The sequence below is a fragment of the Euprymna scolopes genome, chromosome 12, assembly GCF_053919585.1.
Source record: "Euprymna scolopes isolate OS-2025 chromosome 12, ASM5391958v1, whole genome shotgun sequence".
In the NCBI taxonomy this organism is placed as follows: domain Eukaryota; kingdom Metazoa; phylum Mollusca; class Cephalopoda; order Sepiida; family Sepiolidae; genus Euprymna; species Euprymna scolopes.
Genome location: NC_136493.1, coordinates 119,335,637 through 119,358,817, shown reverse-complemented (window position 1 = coordinate 119,358,817; position 23,181 = coordinate 119,335,637).

Genomic DNA, 23,181 nt, shown 5'->3' with positions numbered 1-23,181 from the left:
AATTATAGACCAATTACATATCCGCCAATGATGTGGAAACAGTTGCGGAGAAAATTTATGAACATCGTGAAAGTAATGGTGTTTTCCTGACGAACAGAAGGTGTGCCAGAAACGTTAGAGAGGTACCAAAGAGCGACTACTAATTGATAAAGAATTAATGCAGGCTGCGAAGAAGATGAGGAAGACGTAGAATAATAATAATAATAATAATAATAATAATAATAATAATAATAATAATAATAATAATAATAAGAAGAAGAAGAAGAAGAAGAAGAAGAAGAAGAAGATGAATCTGAGCGTAGTATGGATCGATTACAGAAAGGCATAACATGGTTCCTCATTCATGGATACGTGAAACACTATTGATGATGAAGGTTGCTGAGAATGTGGTAGGGTTTTGGAGACAAGGATGTCTCAACCGAAAACAGTGCTGACAGCAAACAGAGAGGAGATGGGGTAGGCTGGCATAAAACGTGGAATATTTCAAGGAGATTCGTTATCGTCACTTCTTTTTATAATGATAATGATGCTACTGAGCATCCTCTTGAATAGAAAAAAATGTGGTATAACTTTGGATCTGGGAAGACGCCTCAAACATCTACTGTTTATGGATGATTGGAAAATATTCGGTAGCAATAAAAAGGAAATGGAGAGACTGGTAGAACTTGTGGGGGCATACTCAGATGACATGGGCTGGCGTTTGGGATTAGTAAATCCGCGGTGGTGGTGATGAAAAAAGGAGTTATGCGTCATTCGAATGGAATAGTGCTGCCAAAGTTGAGAAATCATGAACGAAATAGAAGATCCAGGATATAAGTATTTGGGAGTTAAGGAGGGTGTGGGCATCATGAACAGAGTAATGAAATAGACAGTTTGTTTGTTTTTTTCAGTCAGGAAGGAGTGTCTTAGAATAGTGAAAGTAATCGCAAAGTCGAAACTGTATGGAGGAAACCTAATGAAAGCAGTGAATGCATGAGAAGTCAGTGTTTTGAGATATAGTGAGGGAATTTTAGAATTGTCTGACAAGGATTTGCATGCGATGGATATCAAAACAAGAAAATTCTTACAATGTGTTGTGTATTTTGCGTTCTATGTAGCGTAGCAAGGCTGTATCAAAAGAGGAAAGACGGCGGGAGGGAATTGAAAAGTATAAAAATTGGGTAAGAACCAAAGAAATGCCGTTGAAGAAGCATGTGGTTAGAAGTGAGGAGTGGATGCTTACGTCTGTGTCCAATGAAGGGTAGGTATGTGAGACCAAGGATGATTATGTGAAACGTATGGATAGAGAAAGGGCAGAGGAACTCGCTAGGAAGAAAATCTATGGAAGGTTCTTCCTTGATATAGCAGAAGTTGCTGATGAAAGATCATGGCAATGGCTTATAACTAGGTATCTGACTAAGAATACTGAAGCTTTTGTGTGTGCAGCACAAGCGAAGATTGAGGTGAAGTGTGCTGCAAAATGGTTTGAGGAGGTGCCTGATGATGTGAGAAGAAGTGAGGATGGAAAGGTCGAGGTATGGTGTGACAAGAGTGTCATAACGACCAAGCAATTGAAACATTATCGCCCGGATTTAGTGGTCATTGACGAGGTCTAATAAAACTGTCAGATTGTAGGACGGAAATGTGAGAGAGAAGGAGAATTAGAAGTAGATCTAATATGCTCCATTGGCCTTGGAGATAAGGCATGTACACGGGTTAAAACACAAATAATCTCGGTCATAGTTGGTACACTAGCAGTAGAACCTAACCCTCTGGGAGGACAATTGAAAAAAAACCCTAAAACTCCCCGATGATTTAGGCAGCCTTCAGACCTCTGCTATTGTAGGTACCATCAATATCCTTAGGAAAACCATTCATCTTTGAAGCTCCTGGTTTGAAGCAGGGATTAAGAGAAATTCTATGGAAATAAATCCCCACCCTTTCCAGAGAGACGTTGATAACCGAAATCAGAATTATTATTATTATTATTATTATTATTATTATTATTATTATTATTATTATTATTACTAGCTTGACCCGTGAAAATTTCACGTTTTCTTTTCTTTTTTTTTTCACATACACATTATCCCATCACATTTCCGTACCTTGAAACATTTACATTAACCCTTTACTGCCCTTGCCGACGAATTAACCCTGTGTACTATTTTTTTAAAATAGTAAATGAAGAGTACGGTAGATAAAATGCATGTAAATACGTATATACCAAAATCACGATATTAGTGCTCCAAATATTCTCAATAATTACATCTTACATCGGGGACAAAAATTGAACATTTATTTGTTTTTTTCATTGTTTATTATTCTTTACATTTGTTTGAGAGAGAGAGCGAGAGAGAGCGATAGATAGATAGATAGATAGATAGATAGACACACAGAGTGTGAGAGAGATAGAGAGAGTGAGAGAGGGGGGAGAGAGAAACGCTGTTTTCGTTAATTAAAAATATTCTCGCAACTACGACTGATTGCTGTTAGATATAAACAAAGCCAAGAGGATAGAGAGGGAGGGGGAGAGATGGGGGAGAAAGAGGAGTGGGAGGGGGGAGAGAGGGGAGATAGATGCGGGAGGGAAGAGAAAAAAAAAAGAAAAAGTAGTTTGGCCATCAGAGTTTCTGTTTGGCTTTTTTTTTCAAGTTCGGCCCTTTTCTGTACGCACGCTCAAGGCAGATAGATAGATAGATAGATAGATAGATAGAGAGAGAGAGAGAGAGAGAAACGCGGTCTTCGTTAATTAAAGATATTTTAAAATCTCTTTCTCTTTTTCTCTCTCTGTCTATCTATCTATCTATCTCTCGCTCTCTCTCTCTCTGATTTGAGCGTTCGTTCAGAAAAGGGGCAAACCTGGCAACCTTGATCTCTGCCTTGAGCGTTCGTTTAATGTGTAATCCGCTATTCTAGAATAAAATCTTCTCAACCAATCAAATTTGCCGGAAAGTGTGACACACATAGATAGATAGATTGTTACAAGCGTATTAATGTATAGATTATTATTAATAGCAATAGTTATTAGAGATAATAATGTAAATATTAAGAACTATTATCATTAGATTCCTTATTAGTATTACTTCTGTTGTTAGTAGTAGTAATAGTAGTTGTAGTAATGGTATGTTCTTACTATTATTACATTTTATTGTTTATTAGTAGCATTCCTTATAGTACCCGTAGTAGTTTACAAAAGAAAGTGGCTTTGATATGAATTGAGTAAAAACGGTTATTACATAAGGGAATCAGAGGATAGCTTGCGGCTGTTCCTCAACATTGAAGAAATTATTCTATTGGCGATTAACGCAAATAGCGTTTAGTCGATATGTTTACGCCCTAAGCAATACAAAAGAAATACGTATGTATATTAATTTAATTTGTAACACTTTATATATGTATGCTTGATGACCGTGTACTGTATGTTTTTCACCGAAGTAAAATTGTTTTCCGTATATGAGGACACGTAATAACCGGTAACTATTAACATTCACATTGAAATAATATATAAATAATTTGAAGGAGATAAACTTAACAATTTAGTAATTTGTTAATATATTGGAAGTAAAATACAATTGTTTAAAAATGAAAATTGAGAATATATACTACACGGTATAATTGAGCTTAATAGGAATTATTAATATTACACAAAAACACCCACCCACCCACGCACACATATACCCCATACACACACACACACACACACACACACACACACACACATATATATATATATATATATATATATATATATATATATATATATATATATATATATATCGTTTTACCTGATATATTAATCGGGCATTGTAAAAGATGTTAATACAATATACATATATTCTATGCGGAGATATAGATATATTAAAGTAAAATATGTAGTTTATACTTATAAAATTTACATGTATTTTATCCTATTTATGATAGATTAATATTCTAAACCTTTCCTTATATAATTTTGTTAAGTAAACAATAATGGTGTTGTACTAAATTAAAAGTACACAGTATATATGGGAGATCCATCACTAATTCTGAAGTTGTTAGGAAATCAAATTAGGAAATATTTTTTTACAAACTAATTGTTGCGTATTTGTTTTAATTTATTGTTGTAAATATACACCTATATATTTTATTACCTCAGTCTATAATTAACTATTATGGTTTCGCTCCTTAGTTCTGATTAACATTTCATTTTTTGATCAAAGGCATTTTGAAATCGTTTATATTTTCAAATGTTTCATTAGTCGTATGTATACAGATCGAAGATTAGTATACTAGATGTAATACTTTATGAGATATTAGAAAGAATAATCAAGAAACGTCTCTTATTGATACATACTGCTATCTTGTGATTGCATTGATTTGGTTCGACATTTAATATTTTGTTGATTGTTTAAATTCCTAATGTGTAATATATATATATATATATATATATATATATATATATATATATATGTGTGTGTGTATGTGTGTGTGGGTGTATGTGTGTGTGTGTGTAGACTAATTAAATGTGTGATATAACCGGCAATTTCATTTTAATCTAGTGCACATTAAGCAACACAATAAAAACGATCAACGTATTAATCAAGATCTATTTAAGTATTACATTTTCTCAGTAGGTAAGTACTGTCGGTATCGGTTCAGCTCGCATATAAAACACATGCTGTCTTGGATATCGCATGGTTATCTATATTTTAGTTTTTATTTCAGGATATGTTCATCCGCTGAGGAGAATCCAGGCAGTTCAAATAGTATATCTTACAAGACATATTTCTATTCCTATGTGGCTACTCTAATACGAGGACCATGCCAAAAACAATCGAGTCGACAGTAAAGTTGTTAAACAAGTGCCACACTATGACCCCCCCACCGATAACGATGAAAATATTAATTTCAGATGGTAATGGTCTCTAACACGCTCAGTGATATAAAAAAATGGACTATTTTACAAGAATTAACACAATGAATAGAAGACGTAGCAGACATAATAGTAAATATATCGACAACATCCTGTTTTGTACAAGTAAAAGTATCAATATAAGTGAGAAACTCGCCCACAACCTCTCGTCAATATATCAGGCAGTGCGTCGACTAATATGAGAATGTACTGGATCAGAAACACTAATAGTAAAGTACACTGCACATTTATATGTACTATATTAAGTCTACTTCAATCTACGACCAAATACAAACTAATTTACACGAAGAAATTTTTATTTGCATCAAACTAATATGACGACTTCTTGGTAATATTCAAAATATGCTATTTATTGATTAGCATTATCGAATAAAAATGCAATAAATATCATTTCAGGTTAATGTAACCAAAAGTTTTGGAATTCTTGTTAATATCAATACTTAACTACTAATAATTAAATAAAAAATGCCATGGTTGACAGGAATCAAACCAATATCAATTTGAATTTTAATATAACATCATTAATTATATGTCAACTGTAGTAGTTTATACTGGGTAGAATCTCTTCAATAAGATCTATGATCGTGAGAATATATCTAAATATTATATTATAATAAAAGCGGTTGGAATAAATACTGTAAACTCTATTTGAATTTTATTGTTTAATAATCATGAACCACTAAAATTGGAGTTATTTTATTTTTTATCCCATGAAAGTTACCACTTATCAAGGCGCGGATGCCACTTGGGCATAAGATTTATTGTGTGCACAGTAATCAATGGAATAATATCGTAGTAATAGTTAATATTGGAGATTATATGAAGGGGATAACTTAAGGGAAGGTTTATCAGGAATTTCTTTATGTAAGACTTGAAGACATCCAAGTTTTAGTCAGGTGGGAAACAAGCAAACGAAAGAGAGTTCCTCATGCGTGCACTTCTAAGAAAGAAGCTTGTTCATGGAATCTACGTTGTGATTAAGGCACAGATAAAGAGTGGGGAAGATTCTTGACAATGGTGTTAGAGTCGGGTGTTTTCGTGAAGGATTGGCGAGGGAGGAGTCCAAGATTAGAGCTCCGAATAACACGCCCCATGGAAATCACGATAAAACAAAAACAGACTCGCAACGTCTCTTCTGTGGGAGAGAGGTTGCAGGGAAGAGAAAAGGGCATCCCCCACTGGGCTAAGAAGTCTAGTTTGCACTCGGTTAAGGTAGGATAGGTTGTTTTTAGCAGCTCCTGCCCAGATATGGTAGCAGTATTCCATCCTTGGGCGTGTTTGGTTTTATATAGATAGAGAATTGCATCAGCAGTTAGATATCTACTGGAGCGGTAGAAAACTCCCACCATTTTTCCCGCTACCTTGGCACCAGATTTTATGCACGTGTTCCATTTTAGATCAGTAGTAAAGGTCAATTCCAGTAGCTTGTCAAAACATGGAACCTCCCCAATACGAGAGCCATCCATTTCATTTGATGTCAGATGGGGATCAGAGCGTTGATGATGTAAAGATAGAAGCTTGGTTTTAGATATATTAAAAGTAACCAGCCAGCTCTTCCCCATTGGACTACGCGCTCAAGATCAGAGAAAAGATAATAAGAGAGAACGTTGTTATGTACGGCTTTTAATGTTTTGCCATAGATTGCCTTGTCATCAGCATAGATGTCAACGAATTTTTTAAGTATATGTTTTGGGAAATCATTGATGTACATCATGAAGAGAGTTAGGTCCAGGATGGACACTTGATGGACAGCAGCATTAATAATATTTGCTTCTGATTTCTGCTAGTCAACCACTACTCTTATGAACCTATCAGAGAGAAATGATTTAATAATTGAGAAAATATGTCTAGTTATATCCTATAAAAAATATGAAGTAGGCCTTTATTCTATACCTTATCGAAGGTCTTAGATAGGTCAAGAGCAATTGACCTAAAAAGGAAACCTTTGTCACCAATCCTATGAGATATAACTGTTAGCACATCTGCTATTGATCTACCAGAAACGAAACCATATTGCATGCCAATAAGAAGGGTATTTCTGCTGAGATGACTACTTCTTTATTAAATATGGATCGCAGCGACTTAATCATGACACAGAGGAGATTTATCGGTCGGTACAGAAAGAGGGAGATGGCATATCATCTTAATTTTTAAATACAGGGAATACTGACCAGGTTTTCCACGGTGTTGGGAAGCCATTCCCTTTAAGAAAACGCTTAAATAGTTTTGTAAATATTCCGCCAGGGCCAGTTGCTTTACTGGAATCAAGGTTCTTAATTAGCTTGGTGAACTAACACAGAGATATCCGTATGTAGCATAGCGTGTTGTCTATTATAGGAGGAAATACGGGGAGTTCTTGGCCTTCGTTGCATAGGATACAATAATCTGCTAAGTTCTTGGCAAATAGTTTGGTTTTGTTTGATGCTGATGAGATGACCTCAGGTCAACTGATAATGGTTTGGATAGAACGCACGCTTCTGTTCAGAATCCAGTTTGCTATATTCCAAATCGTGTGGGAATCAGGCCGCAGCTCAGCTACTTTGGATTTCCTATAGCTATCTTGCATTTTTATTTCTGTTTTATAGTGGTTTCTGTCAGACCCGAGAGCAGTTTTAGTCTCAGAACATCTATTACGTTGGTAGATATGGAAAAGTTATTTCTGTGCGCGATGGCAGCAGTACAATCTGGAGAGAACAATGGCTGGCGGTTAGGTATTGTGGACAATTTCGGATGGTAGTAATCGGGCTATACCTACAATTTGTCATTTGTCAGGTCTGATACTATAGACGACACATATTTTTAAACATGAAATGCTGGGGTAGATAAGATATAAATGTACGGAAACTATCCATGTCAGCCATGGAGCATCGGTATACAGTACGGTGGAGGGGTACGCATGGGGAGTTATTACATTTCAATTTTATCTTAACTGATACAACAGAGTGGTCGGAAGATCCTAGAGGGGATAGAACGAAACATGAACATAGCTAAGAGGTAGTTGTGCGAAAAAGGCCTAGAAGGCTTGCATACTGACCGGTAGTATCGGGCATACGGGTGGGTTCGTGAACAGTCTGAGTGAGGATTTAGGCAATGGTGAAATCATGACAGAACCTCTCTTCATCTTCTGTCTTGTTTGAGTGGGTCAGCCATTTCACCTTGTGGGCATTGAAGTACCCTCAGACGTGAATGTTCGCCGAAGGATGAGCAGAGAGGATGTGGTCAATTTTCTTAGATATGCTTTTGAAGATAGTAGCTCTGCTATTGTGTCGGCGATAGAGGGCAAGTATAAGTGCGGTGATGTAAGCAAGTGAAACCTGGAAGCACATATAAGGTAAATAAAGGTATTCTCTGAAAATATCCCTACCACACGGACACCCATCTTTAATGTAGGCACATATTCCATGCACATGCCGATATTCTAGGTCAGATTTAGATGTTAAGTTAGAGTATCCTTTTATTGTTAACTCATCTAGGGAAGTGCTTTCCCCTATGCCAGTTTCGCGTAGAGACATTATGTCCGGTTTTGTCTCCTGCAGTTGGGTTTGAACCTCTGGAAAGTTCGAACGTAGATTCCTGATGTTGGAAAAAGAGACATGGAAGTTGAGGTCTTCGTTAGAGGATGCGGTTCTAGGTTTGTTCGTGTTTTTTTCTAAAAATAATCCATGTTGAAATGTTGGGATTTGTGGAACAGGTCGACAGACTTGTGTAGAGCAAGTCAGATAGGAAAAGTAAGAGAAAAAGAGATGATTATTTGTAGCACATGATAAGGTAAAGCTGTAAAAATGTCCCACTAATATGGCATTGAGGGGCCCACCAGAAACAACTGCATGGCCCAGAATCCAATAACCAAATTTCAATACAGAAGTCCGAGTAATCTGCACCTGCTGGGAGGACAGCCTCCTTAGTGGTTAATTCAAGTTTCGGGTCCCTGACTATCAGGCGGATAACGTCAGCTAAGATGAAAAGTTTACCCAAAGCACCCTTACTAGTGGCATGGCCACAAAGATAGAAAAAGAAAATTTCAGACATTTCCGGCCACTGTTTACGCAAGTACTGCCGACCTGGAAGCCGCTATTTCTCAACATTTTATCAGAAAAATCACTTATTTGAAATGAGAACTGAAGGGCAAATAAGGAGAAGCGAGAGTTACTGGAGCTGACGATAGCACATCAACAGTGCTTTATGTACTTTAATTTACAATAAATAAATAATAAAATAAATAAATTCAAATGTTAGAAAAATTTTAGAAATAAGGAGGTTAGAGATAAAAAGGTTAGAAAAATATTAGATACGAGGGGCTTATTAATATCTACTTAGTATAAGGCCTCCAATTTAGGATGATATTTTAAAATAGTATCTCCTCCCATTATACACAGAAATTACGTATCAGCAATGCCTAATTATAAGAATAACAGTTTAACATTCCTATAAGTAGATATTTTCTCGTTGTTACGTTGTTGGCACAAAAGAACTAACCCTGTAATAGCTTCGTTCATATTTACACTCATAAGTCGTAAAATATCCACGAGTGCTAAGAATTATATCCTAAAGAAAGCAGAAGGAGATTCAGACAATCCCAATATGATTTTTTGTTGCAATTAAATGAGGAGTCATTTGTGAATATTATACAAGAGATCACAAGTGCGATTTCGTTTGCGAGATTAAGAAACTTATGTGACACGCTAAACAAAGCAGTATTATTAGAGCAGCATCTACAGGGTGGTCAAAAAGTCAGGTAATTACACGTGTTACACAATCAGTGGTTAATCGCTTCCAGCGATTGATAGAGAGAAATGGACGACAATTAACAAAATAACCATATTTCATGTTTGTTTCATTTTATATTTCAATGTATGGTACTTAAATATACGTGTATTGCTAATATCGTTTTTCTTTAAAATGTTACCTGACTTTTTGACAACCCTGTAGTTTATACAAAAGACTGATTAAAAATACATGTTTTGAAATAAAAGGGATACTAATTTTTCACATGTAATCACATATTAGAAAAGCTAGAAAATAGCAAAACCGCTTGCGAATCTTAGAATATATATATACACACACGCACACACACACACACACACACACACACACATATATATATATATATATATATGGGTGTGTGTGTGTGTGTTTACTTGACACGATTTAATTATCCCCTTGCCAGCGTGACGTATTAAAATTCTACTGTAAAAAATTATTATTTTTTATCTTTAAGAAAACATATCCTAGTATTTTTTCGATTTTCAATATTTATCCGATGAATTTCTGTGAAAAACACATACCTTACAATACATATCCTAGTTGTATATACCCTATCGAAATTGCCACATATCAGATCTTTTTTGTGCTATCGAAACATTTGTAATGCCTATTTTACAATCCTATTGATTGATTGCCCTCTCTGGTTAGACAACTATAACGGTCCACCGAGATGGAGGTTTACATGCCTGCCAGAAGTGACTTATTGAAGTATAGAATACCTACTCTTTATTTTATTTTCGTTTATGTAATGGCTTAAATTGAAGTTTAAAGATGTAAAATTAAAGTATCGCGGTATAATTGAGGTCGAAACGAAGACTTTTATTTGGACGTGCCACTCTTCCATGAAAGAACCTACTTTTGACTTTATAAGCCGATCAGTTTTGCATATCCAATGACACAACTTCGAAATGCACTTGTATTTTTTAGTTAAAGTCAAATTGTCCAGTCTTTAATTGGATTTTACTGATACTATTGCTAAACAACATCTATCGAATAAGGTTCTTTAACAGAGTTTTGATTTATTTTATATCAACCAGACCAGATGTTCCGTAAGTTTACAGACGTATGGGCACAAATAGAATGCATTTTATATTTATGTAAATATGCATATAAATAGCAGCATTAAAGAATGTCAGTCGAACAGTTTCGACATCATTCGTCGACACTAGTATTGAGTATCGTTTATCAAAAGAAAAACAGGAAAATAGCATTACAAGTACATCTAAAATGAAACACGCATTATTGTAACAATAAATTGAAGCATTGTTTAAGAGAACAACACAGTGAACGTAAAAAGAATACTCGAAGTATTTACAAACAGAGGATATATATATATATATATATATATATATATATATATACATACATATATATATATATATATATATACATATATATATATATGGGGCGTATGTATGTGTGTGTAAATTATTATATTAAGAGGCGGAAAATCTGAATTTATTAAATCACAAACAATATTTTATAATGCAATTATATTCTAAAGATACCATTCGGGAATTGTAATTAAGTGAATTATCGAGTTAATGTCCTAATGTAAAAGTCAAATCTATAATCAACACTACGCTTATCAACAGTTATCGCTTAGTGCGACATTCATTAAGAGTTACTCTAATCGTTTGAACAGTATTATTTAAAAATAAAATTTAAAATTTAATTATTTAGTTCATTTTTATTTCAATTGATATTTGATTTAACTTATTTTATCTGAAAGCTGGCACCGTTTTATTTTCAGGCCACAAAACCAAAGGGGAATAAATCATAGATTAAGTCTGAATTATTTTTGATTTTTTAATGCGGGGGGATTTTTTTTCGCTTATTCTTAAGTTTTAAGCAACCGTTTTTATTTTTCACCAGAATAGCTGTTGCCCATTGGGTCCGTATGTTCTATTAGATATGGAATTAATATAATAGTGTGCCACTTGTGACTTAAAGAAGATAGTTTTTTTTTGTGGCATAACAAACACATTTCTATTTAAGTATATTAAAATAAAAAAAGAATATAGATAGAGTTCTAGGAGTAGTTCTGTTATAATTGTTTATTTTCGAAAAAAATGCAAGCATTGAATTATAAGTGATTTGTCATACGTATAGTTAAATGTGCATTTAACAGATACCATAATACATGAAGTCAAATTCAAATTTTGATATTTCTTTTAAATTTAAACGCGAAAAAAACAATGGTGATGTTGAACACGTACACAGTAAAAGAATATGTTTTATTGTCGCGTAAATCGCCGTTGTAAAATGATCTTTGGCTGTCACCAGGTTAAAGTGAATTAATTGTAAGAAAATTGCGTTATAATAACTTAAACGTAATACGAGAATGAACGACGTAAAATACGCAGAAAGTATTAACGATTGTTTATTCGCATAAGTTAAACACGAAAAAAATTGACACGCTAAAAACGTGTACAGTAAAACAGTAAGTTTTATTATCGCGTTGATTATTTTGTATAATATATATCGCATGTATGAACAGGTCGATGATTATACGCATTATTTGTAATCACGTTTTGCGTTTGCTTCCAATATCTTGAAGTTTTCTACACAATCAATTTTAGATGTTCGCTTTTCTAACGACGTCCGCTTGTTCGAACGAAACCGGTTCAGCGGTTTGTATTCATTTGTTTACGCTGTTATCAGTTTATGTTTATGTACGTATGCGCAACCGGATGTCGAAACTGGATGTTGGGTTACAACGCCCGTTACTAGGTCATTCGAGTTTTATAGTTATACTAGCAGTTTCGCCCGGCTTTGCTCGGGCCCTATGTATTCTTCATAATGTTATGTGCAAGGCTATATATTAAACAGCGTGAATATGTATGGTAATGTTTTTATGCATATGCTTCCAAAACTATCAGAGAGAAAAGTTGGTAGAGACCGAATACATCAATTATTTTTTTTAATTTGACCCCAATTTTGACCCCCTAACATTTATTATTTTGGGCTCAAATTAAATTAACCTGTTTGACCCATGTCCACGTAACCTACATCTAAAATTTCAAATGTTTAGGCCCAAAATGGACGGAACAGTTTGATAGAGGCTGCCAATTTTTATTCTGTAAACTTTGACCTCTCGGCAGCCAAATTCTCGCTCAAAGACTTATTAAACATTTGCTACATGTCCGAAGAACCTTTAGGTAAAAGTTATAGGTTTAGATCCAAAATTGGATCAGAGTTTACGGGAGACGGAAAAGGTAAAGTCTTTTGAAGTTTGACCCCTTGGAAACCAAATTTTCAGAAAACAAAACACGATTAAAAGGTTTGTCCCATGTCTACATACATTTTATGTAAAATTTCAAAAGTTAAGACCAAAAATGGACAATTTTGTAAAGACCGCAGAGGACATTTTTTCTTTATTTGGCCCAAATTATGACCCCTTTAAATATATGCTTTTGGGCACAAATAAAATTATTAAGTTAGATCCGTGGCCAAGTAACCAATATCTAAACTTTCAAATGTTTATACCCAAAATTGGCGGAGAAGTTTAAATCGTTAGTTTGTGACCCATTAACAGAGAGATCTGGAGCCGAAAACCGATTATAAAGGTTTTTCTCAAATATCAATATCCCGTACGTCAAATCACATGTATGTAGACCGAGAATTGACAGAGTTATTTGGTAGGGAAGTGTACACAGACAGACAGACACACGCACACACAGATATTTTAATTTTTATAGATACTAACATTTCAGCCCGTCGTTTCCCGAGTGTTTGGAGGTGTATGTTGTGCAAAATAAAATAAAAAGGTGGTAGTAAGAAAGCAGGCTTTAACCCGTACCGAGAATGAGGGAAAGATTGGTAAAAACGTGACGTCTTTGCTGTTACGACCACCAGCAAACCGGGAGTAACGAAGGTTTTAATTAAGGCTAGACATTCGAAAAGAGTGGATGACTTTCAAAAATATCGGCGAAAAAACCGACCTCGCCCTTTAGAAAAGTGCCTAGTTGAGGATGAAGATATTAACGTTTTTAGCCAATTTTTCGTTATTTTTCGTCCGAAGGATCGAACTTCAAACGATACTGATATTTTGAAAATCTGTCGCCACTTAGGCAGACATGCAAACATACATACATACATTTATATGTTGATATCTCAAATTTTAGACGCAAACTGATTAAAAAGCTTGACCGATCTCTCCATCCCCGTGTAGTAACATTTCATATGTTTAGACCAGAAATTATGCAAGTAATTTGGTAGAGACCGCAGAGGTCATTTTTTTTAAATTGACCCCTATTATGCCCCTGACCATTTACTGTTTGGGGCTCAAATGAATTTATTAAATTATATCCATGTCAATGGAAAATATATCTATAATTCTAAGTGTTTATACTCAAAATTGGTGGAGGAGTGTGGTAGGGTTCTCAAAGGGAATATTGTTAAGCGTTGACCTCTTTACAGCCACATTTCTTGCCGAAAACGAAGATTTTCCCAAATCTCAGTAAACCGTATATCAAATTTCGAGTTTGTAGACTAAAAATTGACAGAGTTATTGCGTAGGGAAATGTACACAGACACACAGGCAGACACGTTCACTTTTATAGATATACTAGCATCTCAGCTCGGCGCTGCCTGGGTGTTAGGATGTGTATGTTTAGCAAAAACAATAAAAAAGTTGTAGTAGGAAGACATGCTTGAACTCGTACCGCGAAGGAGGAAAACAACGGGAGAAAACCTGACGTATTTACTGTTACGACCACCACCAAACCGGAAGTGACTTATGTTTTAATAAAGGTTAGGCAATCGAAAGGAGAGGATGACTTTTAAAATATCGGCGAAAAAAGCGACCCCTCCTGTAGAAAAGTGCCCAGTTGAAGATGAAGATATTAATAATTTAAGCCAAGTTTACGATATTTTCGTTTGAAAGGTCGAACTACAAAATGATACTGATCTTGGTAAAATCCGTCACCTCTGTCGAAATTTTTAGGCAGATATGCAAACATACATACGTACATACATACATTTATATATTAGTAGCTAAAAAATTTCGATGCAAACCGATTAAAGAGCTTTCCCTATATCTGAATACCTTTATCTAAAATTGCAAATGTTTAGACCAGTAAATTTCTGAGTAATTAGTGTAGAGACCGAAGAGGTCAATTTTTTACCCCTATTATGACTCCTTAACAGTTATTGTTTTTGGCTGAAATTACGTTATTACGTTATGTCCAAGGAACCTCTACCAAAAATGTTCAGTGTTTATCCCCAAAATAAGCGGAGGAGACTTGTAAAGTTCCCAAACATCATATCGGTGAACTTTGACTGATTAACAACTAAATTTTAGGCCGAAAACGGATCAAAAAGATGTTCCCAAATCCCAGTACCCTGTATATCAAATTTCCAGTTTCTATACTGAAAATTGCCAGGATAATTTGATAGGGAAATGTACACATACACCCATACAGACACACAAACAGATACGTTCACTTTTATAGATATATAGATATATTGTTGGGCTGTCCGTTTATTACACTGTATTTAGAAGTTTTCGTTTGTCATGTAAACTATAAGTACGCCAATACAATTCAAAAGTTGTTCTCTGAAAAACTTCTCCAGAATACTTCATTTTTCCTTATTTTCAACGCCGATGCGTTTAGTTAGAGAAAGAAAATGAAAATTAATGTCCTCATTTACTTGTATCCCCTCGAGTGCAGAGTTAGTCAGACACAGGGCCAGTTTTCCATGTGAGCAAAATTCATCATCCCTTATATTGTCTGCTACTTTTGGTTTGTTTATAAAATTTATTCGGTGTTACACAGGATTTATTATAATAATTATACCATATTAAGTGTGTTTAATTACATGCGAAACAGATTTTCTTTATAATTTATTTAATATCTTAAATAAAAAATGGTCACTTTTTACAACGTGACAGCGTCGTTTACCCCCTACTACGTTTAAACCGTATTTATAAATAATATAAAGGAAGAAATTTTGAAAAAAAAGAAAATTACCATTGCAGCGTTGGGGATCACTTTTCTATATAAATTCCACGTAAAATGAACACTCACGTTTTGGCCACAAAGCTTTGAACAAGACATGTCATCCCTAGAATTTTTTCAAGTTTGGCGATCGATGGGGGAAACATGACAAATACAATTTTTTTTTTTTGGTGGTGGGGCGGGAATTATATTTCAAACATTAAATAACGATAAATTTAATTATTTTATATGAGACCATCCTGTACAATTTCATGAACAAAAAAATACAAAATATGACGGATTAATTTTGGGTGCGGGGGGTTACATAAGATATATAACATGACAAATAATTTCATTTTATTGTCTTTTGAATACATTTTTGGTAGATTTTTTTCGATCGCACGGGCATTCCCAGCTAGTGTTACTGGAATATTTCCCTTTCTTTCGGTGTTTTTCAATCTTGCCATGAGATCATGGAGAACAATATTCATGCTCGAGTTTTATCTTTATGAATACAACATTGTTGATTCATTAATTTTTGGTATTATCGAGAGGTGTCAGGTTCGATTCTTTTCAACTAAGTCTCGCTACACTGATAAGGATTAAACTCCGGTGCATGCAAGTCTATACAACATTGTGATCTACACCTGAAATCAATCTCTATGAATGGCTCTCGTGTTCAGAAGGCCTCAAGTTTTGACAAGCTTCTACGCTTGACCATTACTTCCGATCTTAAATGGAACACGTGCATCAAATCTGTTGCCAAGGCCGCTGGAAAAATGGTGGGATATTTCTATCGATCCGGTAGATACCCCACTGCTGATGCAATTCTCTCTCTATATAAGACCCAGGTGCGTCCAAGGATGGAATAATGTTGCCAAATCTGGGCAGGAGCTGCTAGAAAGGACAAAATAGACTTCGTAGCCTCGTAGGAGATGGCCCTTTTCTCTTCCCTGCAACCTCTATCTCACAGAAGAGATGTTGCGAGTTTGTCTCTGATGTATCGTTATTTTCATGGAAAGTGTTCGACTGCGCTTCAATCTATGGTTCCCCGTCGCCAAAGTTTCACAAGAAACACTCGTCTAGCTGAAAACACAATCAATAATTCCCCCACTCTTTATCTGTGCCTAAACCTAAACGTAGATTCCATGAACAAAGCTTCTTTCTTAGAACTGCACGCCTGTGGAATTGTCTTCCGTTTTCTTGCTTTCCGGCAGACTACAATATGGTTGTGTGTAACGTAAATAAGTTCTTGATGAGCCGTTCCATATAAGTTATCAAATTTACCGAATTTTCATTCCTAATGATTACTATATTGCCCAATTTCTACTGTACACTTTATAACCCTTATCCTTGCGTCACCTCTTGGCCTTGGTAATGTGGTGATGCCTGTGTAAAAAAGATTATTATAATACTCAATGATATATATATATATATATATATATATATATATATATATATATATATATATATATATATATATATATATATATACTACCATTTCAGCCAGGCGTTGCGCGGGTATCGGAGGTGCATGTTGAGCAAAGAAAAGGTCATTTTTTGAAACTTTGACCCATATTATGACCCCCTTTACTTTTATTGTTTTGAGCTCAAATCGAGTTATTAAGTTAGATCCATGGCCAAGCCACCTATAAAAACAATTGTAAGTGTTTAGACCCAAAATTCTCGGAGGAGTATGGTAGAGTTCTCATAGGACAAATCGTTGAAATTTGACCTGTTAATTACCAAATTTAAGGCAAAATATCTATCCCAAAGATTTACCCAACTCTCAGTATCCTGTATGTAAAATCTCGAGTCTGTAGACTGAAAATTGACAGAGTTATTACCTAGGGAAATGCACACAGACATACAGACGGACACACAGATTAACAGACCCGTTCACTTTTATTATATATATATATATATATATATATATATATATATATATATATATATATATATATATATATATATATATATATATACAAGCTTTTCGGCCCGGCGTTGCCCGGCTGATTGGAGGTTTTTGCTGAGCAAAAAAAAAAAATGTCATTTCTTTTTTAACTTTGACCCCTATTATTATCCGTAACCTGTATTGGCTTGGGCTCAAATCAAGTTATTAAGTTAAATCCGTGGCGAAGGAAACTATATCTAAAATTTCAAGTGTTTATACCCAAAATTGGCCGAGAAGTTTGGTAGAGTTCTCAAACGTCAAATCGATGAACTTTGACCCCTTAACAGCCACATTTCTTGCGAAAACGGATCACAAAGATTCTCCACAATCTCAGTACCCTGTATATCCAATTTCGAGTCTGTAGACCAAACACTGAGAGAGTTATTTCGTAGGGAAATGTACACTGACACATGACAGACAGACACACTCACGTTCACTTTTATATATATACTAGCTGTACCCGGCCACGCGTTGCTGTGACTCAGTTTGTTAAAATGGAGCACATGTGAAAGTAGAGAAAAGTTTGATTCTTTTTTTCCAGAGAATGTACAAATTAATTTTTTTTTAATAGATGGTAAGAAAATAAACAGAAAAATACTTCCATCATTAATTATGCAAAAAAATAAATAAAATACGATAAAACTTGCTGAGTATGCACTGTTTTACGGTTGTTGTAAAAATGTAACGGAAACTTGAATTTCGCTTCATTTTAATCTTTCTTAATTATTTAATTGCCCCCCCCAACGAATATAATCAAAACAGTAACATTCAACAATTGTACTTTATCTATATAAAACACAAAATGGGTGTTTGTATTACTGTACACATAGATTCGAAAAAGTTGTGAAAAAAAACCCCAAACAAATATATAACAAATAAATGTTATCAAAGCCAAGATAAGTTACTTACTCAAATCGAGTTATTAAGCAAGATCAATGTCCAAGGAAATCTATGTAAAATTTAAAGTGTTTCGACCAAAATTCTCGGAGGTGTTTGGTAGAGTTCACAAAAGTCAAACCGTCGGACTTTGACGCCTAAACAGCCACATTGCTGGTCGCAAACCGACGAGAAATATATTCTCAAATCTCAGTAACCTGTATATCAAATTTCGAGGCTATAGACTTAAAATTGACAGAGTTATTGCGTAGGAATATGTACACACACAGACACACAGACACTTTCCCTTTTATAGATTAAACAAAATATATACGTACTAGCATATCAGCCCGGCATTGCCCGGGTATTTTGATGTGTAGGTTGAGCAAAAAAAAAAAAAAAGAGAAGTGGTAGTAGGAAGTCAGGCTCGAACACTAACGGCAAAGGAGGAAAAGAACTGGAAAAAACCCTGGTGTCTATGCTGTTACGACCACCGTTAAGCCGGGCATTAATTTTTTAAAAAATTATGGCTAGACAATCGAATAGCGAGGATGACTTTCAAAAATATCGACGGAAAAGCGACCCCTCTGTAGTAAAGTGCCCAGTTTAAGGTAAAGATAGTAATGTTTTTAGCCAATTGCTCGATATTTGTCGTCTGAAAGGTCGAACTTACAAAACGATAGTGATCTCAATAAAATCCGTCGCCGCTGTCGAAAGACATGCAAACATATATACATGCATAAACGCATTTACATTTGTAACTAAAGATTTTCGACCCAAACCGATGGAAAAGCTTGCCCTATCTCTGAATAACTTTGATGTAAAATTTCAAATGTTTAGACCAGGAAATGTCTGAGTAATTTGGTAGAGACCGCAGGGGTCATTTTTTTAAAAATATTTGACCCCTACTATAACACCGTAAAATTAATTGTTCTGGGCACAAATCCAGTTCTTAAGTTAGATCCCTTTCCAAGGAACCTATATCTTAAATTTCAAGTGGTTAACACCAAATTGTCCGAGGAGTTTGCTAGAGTTCTCAAAGGTCAAATCGTTGAACGTTGACCCTTTAACAGCCAAATTTCTGACCGAAAACCGATCACATAGATTTTCCCAAATCTCAGTAGGCTATATATCAAATTTCGAGTCTGTGGACTTTAATTGGCAGAGTTATTGCGTTGGGAACATACACAGACAGACAGACAAACTGGCGGACAGTTACACAGACACGTTAGCTTTTACAGATATACTCCGATTTCAACCCGGAGGTTCCCGGTTATTTTGGACGTGTATACTGAGCAAAAACAAACAAACAAAAAAAAACAAAGCGGTGAATATTTTTAACTTCGCCCCCTATTATGCCCCCTTAAAATTTATAGTTTGGTGCTCAAATTGAATTAATAAGTTAGATCCATGTCCAAGGAAACTATATCTAAATTTTCAAGTCTTTAGACCTCAAATTGTCGGAGAACTTTAGTAGAGTTCTCATAGGTGAAATCGTTGAACTTTGACACATTGACAGACAAATTTCTGCCTAAAACCGATTACATAGTTTTCGCCAAATCTCAGTACGATGCGCATCATATTTGGAGTATATAGACTAAAAATTGTCAGAGTTATTGCGTAGGGAAATGTACATAGACACACACACACACACACACACACACACACACAGATACGCACACTTTTATAAATTCCACTACCATTTCAGTCCGGCGTTGAGCAGGTATTTGGATGTGTGTTCTTAGTATAAACAACAAAAAAATGTAGTTGGAAGGTAGGCTCTCACCCGTACCGTTAAGCTGGAAAAGAACGAGGAAAAACCTGACGTCTTTGCTGTAACGACCACCGCCGAACCGGGATGTCTTATGTTTTTATTAAGGCCAGAAATCGATAGGATATCTTTAAAAATATCGGCGAAAAATCGACCCCCCTTCGTAGAAAACTGCCTAGTTGAAGGTTAAAATATAAATATTTTTAGCCAATTGTTCGATTTTAGTCGTCTAAAAGATCGGATTTTAAAACTATACTGGTCTTGTAAAGATCCATACATAATACATACATTTATATATTGTTAACTAAAAATGTTCGACTCAATCCGATTAAAAAGCTAACCCTATCTTTGAATGCACAAACGGATACGTAGACACACAGATACGCAGACACGTTCACTTTTATATATGTGTGTGTATGTGTGTGTGTTTGTGTGTTGTGTGGGTCGGTGTGCGTGTGTGTGTGTCGGTGTATTCGATCGCAATATAGCTAGCCATTACACCTATGTGTGTTTATGAACATTAAAATGAAATGGAATTATTTAGGAAGAAATGCAATTAAACAGATGATTTTTCTTGATCTTTCTTATTTCATTACACAATGATTTTTTTTAATAAAGTACTGAAAAGAATTCCAATTACTTTATTGTTAATTTCAATTTTTTCTTTGTTTCTCAAGATTTGTTCAAATATAATTAACTTTTTTTATATCTATTAATTGATTTGTTAAAATTAAAACGGAGTAATATCATTTTAATAATTATTAAATTAAAAATAATGGTGCACCAAATGTTTTGTTATCTCACTTGTTTTATTAATAAAAGTATTTGATATAGTTTTTTAGTTTGTCTAAATATTTTTTTTAAATTTCCACATTTAAAAAAATAATGTAGGATACCTGTTTATGTCTTTGAATGGTATCAATTTCTTCTACCGTTGCCTTTTCCTTAAACATTACAAGTTATTGAGATATATAAGAAAAAACGTTTAACTTCATAGAAAACATAACATGTATTTCTTCCTAAATATTCAAACATAAATATTTGAAATATATATTCTTTCATAATGTTTTTCGAAAAAAATTATTTTATAATAAATTATTCAGTATACCTTAAGAGGTGAATAGATTGTTTCGAAAAAAAAACCACCTAAAATATTATTACTAAGCATAGTTTATTAAAAGAATTACATAGAAAAATTCGAGCCGTAAAAGTAATATTGTTAAAAATAAACTAAGTATTATTAGTTGTTCAAATGAGAAAACGAAAGGAAACTACATTTTGTAAAACATATAATTCATGTACCTTCACTGTATTGTAGTATTTTTATGAATATGTATATATATATATATATATATATATATATATATATATATATATATATATATATATATATATATATATTATATTCAAAAACAACAAAAAATATTTTGCTGGAAGATTTCATAGGTGTTTACTTACTTCATACAAGAATACCTAAAAATAAATGTTAAAGTTGAACATGTTGCATAACCAATATATTTTCTAATCAAAACTGTAAAAATGCTTTCGAATATATGAACAGATGAATTTGTGATTTTATATTTTAATAAATAGCCTTGCCATATAATTGTGTTTTAAAGATATTATATATTTATCCTGTAAGAAACGTTGTTAATAGACATACTAAAAGCAGTTGACGTAAACATCAACTGTAAAAATAACTTAACATTAAAATGAGCGACAGAGTTTGCTAAATACATTAGTGGATAAAGCAAAATTCCGTTATTTTATAAGGCTGTATAAAATATTAAACGTTTTATTATAATTTTTAAAGGTACTTTCATGTTTTACCAGTTTAAAACATTTGCCATGAAAAAACTTTCCACTAGTTGTACCTTTCCAATGATTTTACGAGATATGGGTAAATAAAAAGAAATAATATCCAAGCATTTTAATCTAATCTGATGTAGACATTCCCAAAGTAATTTGAAAAGCAAGCTGTTTTGGCAAACTCGAAAATAAGGAACACCAAAAAAGCCGATCTAATATGCACACACAAGTACATACACACACCCATATATATATATATATATATATATATATATATATATATATATATATATATATATATATATATATATATATATATGTGTGTGTGTGTATATATATATATACTTATATATATATATATATATATGTATATATATATAGATATAGATATATATTGTACACAACCACAAGCATATATATGTGAATATGTCTCTCTCTATATATATAGAGGGGTGTATAATTATCTATATAGATATACATATATTTATATATATATATATATATATATATATATATATATATATATATAGTTATGTAGATATATATTGCACACACACGCAAGCATATATATTTGAATATACCTCGCTCTCTATATACAGGGGTGTATAATAATATATATATATATATATATATATATGTGTATATATATATATATATATATATATATAGACAGTAGTGTTTAGTTTCCTAGAATAACATCCAATGAAACAACATGTGTCTACCTAAGAGTGCTCAATGAGTGAACAGAACAGGTATATTAAATTTATTTATACAAACATTAATGGCTACATATGTGCATACATGTTTCTGTAATCACCCGCGTTGGGGGATTACGTCTTCAGTCCAAGAATTACGGTCGAAACTGATATTTCAATCAAAAAACATTTTCCTATTTCGTTTGTAAAGTTAGAATGTTACCTGGGTGGGAGTCATAACTCGGTGAGAAGATAAGTGAGGTCTTTAAAGATAATACCCATATTCTATTTCAATTCCTGTCTCTCTATCTATCCCATCTTTTGGTTTTATGGCATAAGGTACTTGAGAATTTAGTATTTTTGTCTTACAGTCTGTAAATTAAACACATTTGCTACGGTCACTGAGTACTGACCGGTGTTTTTCAATCAACACCCATCCACACACATACAGCCACACTCACACAACACCCACACACACA